Source organism: Dermacentor albipictus, chromosome 4 (assembly GCF_038994185.2).
Source record: "Dermacentor albipictus isolate Rhodes 1998 colony chromosome 4, USDA_Dalb.pri_finalv2, whole genome shotgun sequence".
NCBI classification, from domain to species: domain Eukaryota; kingdom Metazoa; phylum Arthropoda; class Arachnida; order Ixodida; family Ixodidae; genus Dermacentor; species Dermacentor albipictus.
In genome coordinates, this window is record NC_091824.1 from 34,439,431 (window position 1) to 34,448,461 (window position 9,031).

A 9,031-nucleotide genomic window follows, 5' to 3' on the forward strand; every position below is an offset into this window, starting at 1 on the left:
AGCTCGTCAAAAGAAATGCAGAGAGCCTATGCGCATCGCCGATGCTTGCTGAAAGATAATTATTCATGAAGACGAGCGGCAGTCATTTGGCTCTCACGGGAACGGCAAAGTAGGTTGCTCAGAAACTATGGAAGAAAAGAATAACCAATAAATTGTGAGTAAAATAAGGTAAAAGGCTACGCCATCTTTTACGCCAGTAACCATTAAAATAGAAAAGGGCGCAGTAATCACTTGACTCTGTGCGTTTTTATTATTGAGCTCATTTGGCCTCCTAATGCAGCGCGATTATGCAAGATGTCTTCTTGGAGGACCATCCTCGCAAGGAGGTATTTGAAACGGGGTTCACGTCTAGAACGTGTGCCCGTTCTTGCTTCTTGGCTTCGACCAGATTGGGCATAATCTGGTCGAAGTCAAAAATCGTCTCAGTGTTACCAAGTCGCATGAGACGAAATAATTATGATTAATGAAGCTCGAGGCACATATTATAGATTTTTAATTGGAATTCCACGCGTGCAGCCAAGTTCTGATGCCATTCACGGACACTCTTTTTTTTTTCTCTGTTATGTATGAGAGGACCAATGTGGTCGTTTCCGCGTATACGAGCTGCACATCTGCCTAGAAATGTTACATTGGGGAGGAGCGGAGATCGTCGAATAATTAGCCATCTTCATTCGGGACAGATGACAACGTGCGCCAATTTTCGAATAAGCCGCTATTTGGTTATGCCCGACTGAGGAGCGATCGGGCCGTACAATTTTTGGTCGCAGCACCGGACGGGGTGAGAAAATATTTCGACCTTGAATCCGCTGAGTTCTCTGATATTGAGCAACGACTAAAACATGTACAAAATGAAATTCCTGATTACCTACCTAGTGCGCCCTAACAAGATCATCACATCTTGAAATTCTCTTGCCTCCCATACACTCGTTCTAGCGTTCTCTATATATCGAATTGGCCGATACAGATGCGTATTAGACTGTCGCATTCATATTTAACGATGCTTATTCGTGCTTAATTAGGACGAGTCCTGTAAGGAGAAAAACAGAAAGCAATACATGCGGGTTGATTATGAATGACTTGCATATGTTTGTAATTGATTTAACCCGCGAGTCATTACTGGAAAGTCATGAAAATGGAGTCTAATGGAGAGTCTTTATTCTCAAGAAAACTAGCTCAGCTAGTTTTCTTGAGAATCAAGCAAGCTGCTATGAAAGTCTTTTATTTATCACTTAACATTGGTGTAAATCGAATAACTGCTGGTTCCCTTCTTGACAGATGCCATCATCTGCGGTGCTGCTCCACTCAAAAATGGATCACTGTAGACAAGCCTAAACATTGCTGCTGTTAATGTGTTTTTCAATATCTTCAATATAGGTGCTCTGCTTTTGATCCTGATACTGACTACAGCTTATCGGTGGTGTTCTATAACATCCTTGGAGCGTAGTAGGTGGTTATTTGGTGTCATGTGTGCGGTATCGACGTCTGTCTTTTGGTTAAGCAACTCTATAACGGCAACTACTCTGTTTGTCTTGCGCTGTTTGTTCTATCAGTTGCTTTTGCAGCGCATGTTGCGATGTAATCATAAAGTACCTATAAAAATGGAGCTCTAAGCAGTTCGTTGTTTCATTGTATCCATTGCATAGAAAGTAGTCTTAAGAGTCACTTTACGACATTGTAAATAATCAGGCGTTTCTTACACGTATAGCCGTGCAATGTTTTTGCATATGCAATTATAATAAATATTGTCAACCTCCTAATTACTGGCGTGCATAGTCTGCTTTTGCACATGTGCAATAATTCATGCACTGTCATATTAATCTATGAACACTTTTTCAGTACTATAATATCGTCTGCCTGTTTCTTTAAATTTCCCGACACAAGCAGTATTTAATCGCTGTTCCCAATTCCATTTTGAATGTAATAGCCGCAAAAGGTTGAATGGGCTCCGACTTTCACTCAGTTTATCAGTTTATCAGTTCCACTAGTTTTATAAGTTTATGGTCGTTTAAGATCAACTTGGAAAACCAGATTTTAATGCTTGTCATGAACATAAAATAAAATAAATGATTAAGAATGTCGGCTGGTCAGTTTTTAAACCTGGCCCTCCAGCACCGATGGTCGATGATATATGCATTAAACAACAGACGCATTTTTGCTTCCTTTGTTGCCTCGGTGTTATCGACATCAACATAAAGTACAGTATACCAATACAATTCTTCGGCCCCTTATCCAGGCTACATAAAGACTAAACTTCCTTATGCAGAACGAAATCAATAAAAACACTGATCCATTCAGGTGGCTCAGGAATTGTGCAATAGTGCTCTCACCTATACCCCTTTTCTATAAAGTTGTCTTGAACTGGGCGCACATTCGTAATGGCGCGCCGCATCTGCATTGATGTTTTGCGCTGTATGTGAAGGCCCAGAACCATTATTGGATTGACGGGTATTCCTATCATGTTTTTATTAGGAAGGAAATGAATTGCATGGGGGTCAATTGTGAAGTATTTTAATGCGTTGGCTATAGGAATATCAAAGGGAAAAAAGAAGTCTAGCTGCGTGAAATGTGGTAAGCGAATGACATTACATAGAGAGAGTGGGTGAGAGAATTTAGAATAGCGAATATACGTAGCGAAATTCACGATCCTCTGCTCCAGGCCGCCTTCAAATGCGCTTCACTCATCGAAGAGACGGAATGTGTCTCGAGTGAGCTTCTGAACAGCACTTTCCAGTGTGGTTAATGCAGTAAGCATTGTGGATCAGGGGCTGCAAGGAGGTGTGATGTATTGCTGACGCATTTCCCTCGCATTTACGTCTAAATCGGTGCTGAAAGTTGTTTTTTGTAAGCTCTAGAACGTCCAAGAAGAATATGGGGTCCCAAAAATCTGTAAATACATGTTCCAGCCTCTCAGGCTTCTTTAAGAACTAAGCAATCTGTCATTCATGACCCTTATATCTGTCGTTCTTGAAGCCGTGTTTGAACGGTAATAAAGCCAGTGGGCGATTTGAAGAACAAGGTTTTGATGGATGGTTTCACTATTATTTTCTTTACCCTCTTTAAGACTAAAAGAGTTTGTCTTAAGCACTCACGGTACATAAGCTGTATAGGGGATGTGCAATAATTTGTTATTGAGGTCCTTATAAAGCTTATGCTGTGAAAGTAGACAGAGATAACACATGGAAAATGACACCGTTAACATTCTGTGTGCCACCACTACTTTAAGGAAGTGTGCAGCGCAACTCCCGTAGACGTCACGACCAGAATACGCGCTCAATTCGGGAGCGAGCTTACGTAGTCGTACTTGCGCAGGAACCCGTTCTTCCATCATCCATCACAATTTTATTGTCGAAGGTACTATGAGGATTGCTGCAATGTGTCGCAGATATTCGTGAACCAGGCTCAGGCTTCCTTTATTGACACAGAGGAATAAGTTGGTGCGGCTCGGACTTTTCCCAATACAGGGCCAAATGTAAACAGCAATTACGTGGTGAACCTTTTGGAAAGTAATTCAAGACACGGGCATGGCACTCATGGTGTACCGTATATCAGTAACAAGAAAAAACATTACAAATGCTGGCCCGTAAAAAAACATCAGTAAATATTTCCCGTTGCACCACCCGGATTTTTTCCCTCGGCCGGTTCATTTCTTTCTGCCAGTGCTGTTCGGTGTGAACTACACCATTAAACCATGATAAACTCCACTATTCCATTTTACACTAATACGCTCGTTTATCATTGCACTGACCGCACCGAAATCCGGAGCTATTTTCCCAGTTAACCTGACGACCTGTCTTCTTACAGCATCTTTCTGCAGTAGCAACAGCTTTATTTGTCATTAATGATTTCATTATCAGCGCCAAACACTGCGATGTCATCTCTTTATACAATGACATTTATCGGCGCCGACTTAAGCCTGAAACCTGACATTTCATCGCTGCGCATTAGGCATAGGCACAGAGGTTCGATGTTGGCTGCAAAAAGCAGTGGCTTGATTCCCTTGCCTTACCGGTAAGAGTGCGCGCACAACAAAATACGCGTCGTGCACTATGAGTGTGGCCAGCTTTACACCATCTAGCATCACCTTGTCCACGTTGGAATGCTTTAGGATAGCGAAGATCTGTTGATGCGACACATTTAGTCGAATCTCTTATGCAAATGCAGTGGTCACATGTTGATGCGACCAGCTAATGCATCAGAGCGCCCTTAAATGATGCATGCACTCTCAATGTTGGAAGCTATTGAGTGGCCTTTGATGCCACATGGTTCGTGCGGCATTCCTGGGTACCTGATCATGCTCCGATATCTTGTGCATAATCCTGCAATGAAAAAAAAAATTAAATGCGTATTTTTGACACTGATAGTGCGAGATGACCCCAGAGAGTGTGCTTTAAAATGATTCTCACTTTTATTTATTTATTTATTTATTTATTTATTTATTTATTTATTTATTTATTTACAGTACCCCCTGAGGAAGTAAACATTAGAGAGGGGAGAGTGTACCTAAAGGTAGTTCAAAATATGATTATACAGAAAAGGCACATTATAAGTAACAATGAAAAATTATGTTAGCTTACAAATTGCATATCATAATAAACAGTTTTATAATACAGAAGAAATAATAATGGCAGTTTACCAGAGAAATCTCATTATACACTTTTCAATACACAAGTTGGCAATGATATAATAATACATACACACTTAAGTTACAAATACTATGTTTATACACTAAAAAGTGATGTACTTAGATGTAGTTAAGTACAGCAGCTTTAAATTGAGCAGGATTACTTATGCTAACAATAGATGCTGGCAGACCGTTTCATTCGTTGCATGTTTTTGGTAAAAATGATTGCGAGCGTGATAGCGTGTTACTGCGAGGGAGGCGTACTATGTGTGTATGATTTCTGTATGTCCAGACGAATGTTGCTGGATTAATACATGGCCGGCCGAAGCGCAGCGTTCTGGTAGTAAATCTTACGAAATAAGCATTGCCAGGATTGTTTCCTGCGGGTTAACAGGCAAGAGAGGCTCAGCGTAGCCTTCACTTGTGTTACGCTTGCCGTACGATGGTAATTAGTTAGCATTAACCAAGCGAAGCGAGTCTGGGTGCTTTCAAGGCAGTTAATTGAGATGGCATAACGTGGGTCCCATACTGACGATGCATATTCCCACTGTGGATGAACATTTGTCTTGCAGAACAACTGTTTTTTTTATAATAGTGCAGGCGAGAAGTTTCTGCGAAGATATTCCAGTGTGCGATTATGTTTGTTCGTGATAAAATCGATATGGTACTTCCAGGATTAGTTATAGGTTATATGTACGCCAATATATTCGTGGTTCCTTATGATCTCTAAATGAATGTTATAGAGCAAGCAGGCAGAACACGCTTCATTAGTGAAGGATATTCGCATAGATATACATTTCTTGACGTTAAGTTGAACGTGCCACTTTTTTAGTCCAGTTAAGCGCTGTTCTTATAACGCCCTGAAGAGAGGACATACTAGCGTCATTAGTAATTTTGCGGTATATTACGACGTCACTGCAAAAATACAAACTTTAGATGAGATGTTATCAGGTGGATCGTTAGCGTAGATAAAAAATATGACGGTGAAAATGAGACAGTAATTTAGGCAACACAGCAAATGACAAAGGTGAGGATTCGTTTTCGTATGCCAACGGGCTCTTGAATGCCTTCTAAAAGACGCCACTTAATCTATCGCAACTCGATGCTTTTGCATTTAATGGGGTTCAGATTGCTGTTTCGATTTCCTGAACGGTTGTGGTTCTTCATCAAATAATCGGAATAGCGGCAAAATTTGCTTCTCAAAGCCTTATTCTACGTTTTGCTGTTTGCCCAGATTTCATTACGATGCTCCACAAAAAAGTTTCACTGAGGAATCTAATTTCGCAGTTCCACTCAACACGGTTTCGAAATCGCTTAATTAATTTTGAGCGTCATATATCTTTTCGTCACTAAGTGCACGTTTACTTGGTACCTCCCTCGTGCCAACAGTTGACTTGACTCTCTGCTACAAACACTTCTTTGCACTTTTCACCATCGATCAATTCTAATTGATATTTCATTAATTTTTTCATGTACCATTCTAACTAAACGTTTTCAATGTTCATGAAATTTGACTTGCTCCTCTTTTTTCTCTTCTTTCCTTTTTACACACGCTTATTCATGGGGCCTCTATGCCTCATTTTAAGCTTTACTCCGTTTTTCAGTTCTTCACACACAGCAACTAGGTTCTTTCAGTTAACTTACAGCAAGTATTTTGTCCCTTTTTCTATGTGGCAGGGCACACGAATCTCTTCATCTTCAAGGAGCTTAGCATCTATATTGAATAAATCCCAATTAAAAGTCTATTCTTTGTCTTTGCTCCTAATGTCACTTGACCAAGCAGTAGTCGCTTAACTGAATTCGTCTGACAATCCTGTAAGTATTCCGTTGAGGGATAAATTCTATCTAGCGTATCATGGCTGCTACCTTGAAAATGTGTTGACTCTGGGCGGGCGCCTTCAACTACGATTTTCAAAATGTTCAAGTACGCCCTCCTACATTATGCAGGCCAACAGTAGCGCACTCTACTCTTTTACTGGAATGTTGCTAACTCTGTCTGCAGCAGATGCACGCATGAAAAAGGGGCAATATATTTGCACGTAGCACTGTGTTATTTCGGCAAATCGTGTTACTGCTGTCCAATTCTGTTTATTGCGTGTATACATGCTATAAATATTCTTTGGTTTTTCTCCGGTATTGTTATTTCATTATTTTGTTTCATTTGTTTCTCCTTAAAGGCCTGAAGGCATTACATGAGGGGGGACATAAGGCCTTCTTTATGTTTAATATTGTTCATTATTATTATTATTCTTGTTTATGTTTATTATGTTTATCCAATTCCTGTTCAATTCTTAATTTTGATTTCAATTCCTCACGCCAGCTGGCGTTGAGACAAAATTCTACCCTACTAAACTCGTGTCCAGTATAATGCTGTATTAGAATTATTGCATCGATTTGTGTATTTCGTGGTTTATTTTCTTTTAAAAAAGGAGATGTCACATCTGTAGGTTGGCATGAGCTGGTGAAGCAGCTTCAGTGCAGCTTTTACACCCGCCATCCTTCATGTATAGCACAAGAAAATAAACATTCAAATCAATTCAATTCAAGAAAGTGCTTGACACGCTTGGCGTGATAGAGGGCCTAGACCGGTCGCATAGCAAAAATGTGCTTATAAAAAACTGAGCGGGCGCATCCCCTAGGCGACGACGGCTACGGCACAAGAAATTAAAGGACGCAAATGAAACTCTAATGCATATTTTTTTTCAAGTAAAATTTTAGTTACAGCACTTGTCAAACCACCTGCTTCTTGGCAAATCTCCCGTTATCGGTAAGAACCATCCTTTGACCACAACAAAAACTTTGCAGCTCATCTTTCATTGTACTGTAGTACTGTGGCGTGTTTCTGCAAACTCAAGCACGGCGTGTTTTGAGATGGAATACGTTTTAATGTTGACTAAAAGTACGGCTTTCTCTGCAACATCCACCATGTTTGCTCAGGGGCAGGTTCGGCACAGAAATGCGCGGGTGCGTCTTGTTGTAATGGGGAAGCAGTGGCTTAAAGAGACATCAAGCCAAGCTTGACCCTGCTGAGATATTTTCTTTCCTGGGGGCGAAAAGGAACAGTTGATACAGCTGCTAATTTATTTTCAAATACTGCAGCCCTATTCAGGGTTATTGCAGGAGTGGAGTAGAGAAACAAACAGAAACAAAGGCAGTTGGACATAATAGATAAAGAAAGGGTGAAGCAATCTTGTCACACTAGTGCTTCTACAAAATGGGGCAGTGTCAATTCACGAACAGAACCGGGTAACTCGTTCCAGCAGTCGTCAACTCTGGGGAAATAATTCTGTTTGAACATGTTAGTATGTGCAAAGAAAGGCTTTAGGTTGACGGTGTGGCAACGTCTGGTTGAGAGAGCATCGGCATATGTGATGTAATCATTAGCAGATAATCGACAGCATGAGTGAATAATTGAATATAATAGCTTCATTGAATCTATATGTCGCCTTGTGCATATGTAGAACAGATAAATTCAAGCAATTCATTGCAGATGAGGGCGAAAAATCACGATCGTAGCGATGGCAAATGAAGCGAACAGCCATGAGAAAAGAACTCCAAAAACTGCAAAAAGAAGGTAAAGACAAAACAAAACGAGACAAAAGAAAACTCGAAGACGCAAGAAAAGGAGCAACAAGAAAACATTGCTTGGGACAACATTCACCAAAACTGACTTTACTCAGCGTCAGAATTTGTCGAAACGATTGCTTTTGTAAGAAATGTCACTCTGTTTTTGCGGCAGTGCATTCACTTCGTCGCACTAAGCAGCGACCCATGTCTACAGCCTCTATCACCCCCCTTTTCAACCCCCCCCCTCCTCAACTCACTCGCCAGCATTGCTATAGTGCCACCTCAGAAATGAGCTCCCAGCTGCGCTTCATCGCGGAGGAAGCTATATATATATATATATACATATATAACATATCCGGGTGTATACGAGTGTTTGCCTTTCACATCCCCTCGGTCGGACGTCGACGGACACCAGCTGGCGCCGCGAGCCAGCCGTGGTCGAAGCCGGCTACACCGTTATGTCATCCTGCAGCCGGCCGGCGCTTCTCGCTCGTGGGCTGCGCGGATCGTTCGTGATCGAAGCTCAACACACGTCCTCTTCGCAGGTACAAACTCTGCGCGCAGCGCTCGGACTCTGCCGCAATGACCCAATTGCAGACGGCTGGTCTTCGCTGCTGTGTATGATGCGCCCTCGGCCTAGCTACTCTTCTGCCGTGCTTCCACGCTCTTCTCCTGCCCCGTTCCTCCCTTTTCCTTCCGCACGCTGAACCGCGTCCGAACCCCATCACCCACCCCAGCGGTTAGGGCACCATTCCCAACCCTTCGTCAGTGTGTGCTCGCGCGTGATCGTGTGTGTGTGTGTTTGTGCGCATCGCCCCTCCAATGCTTGCTGACTGCTTACCA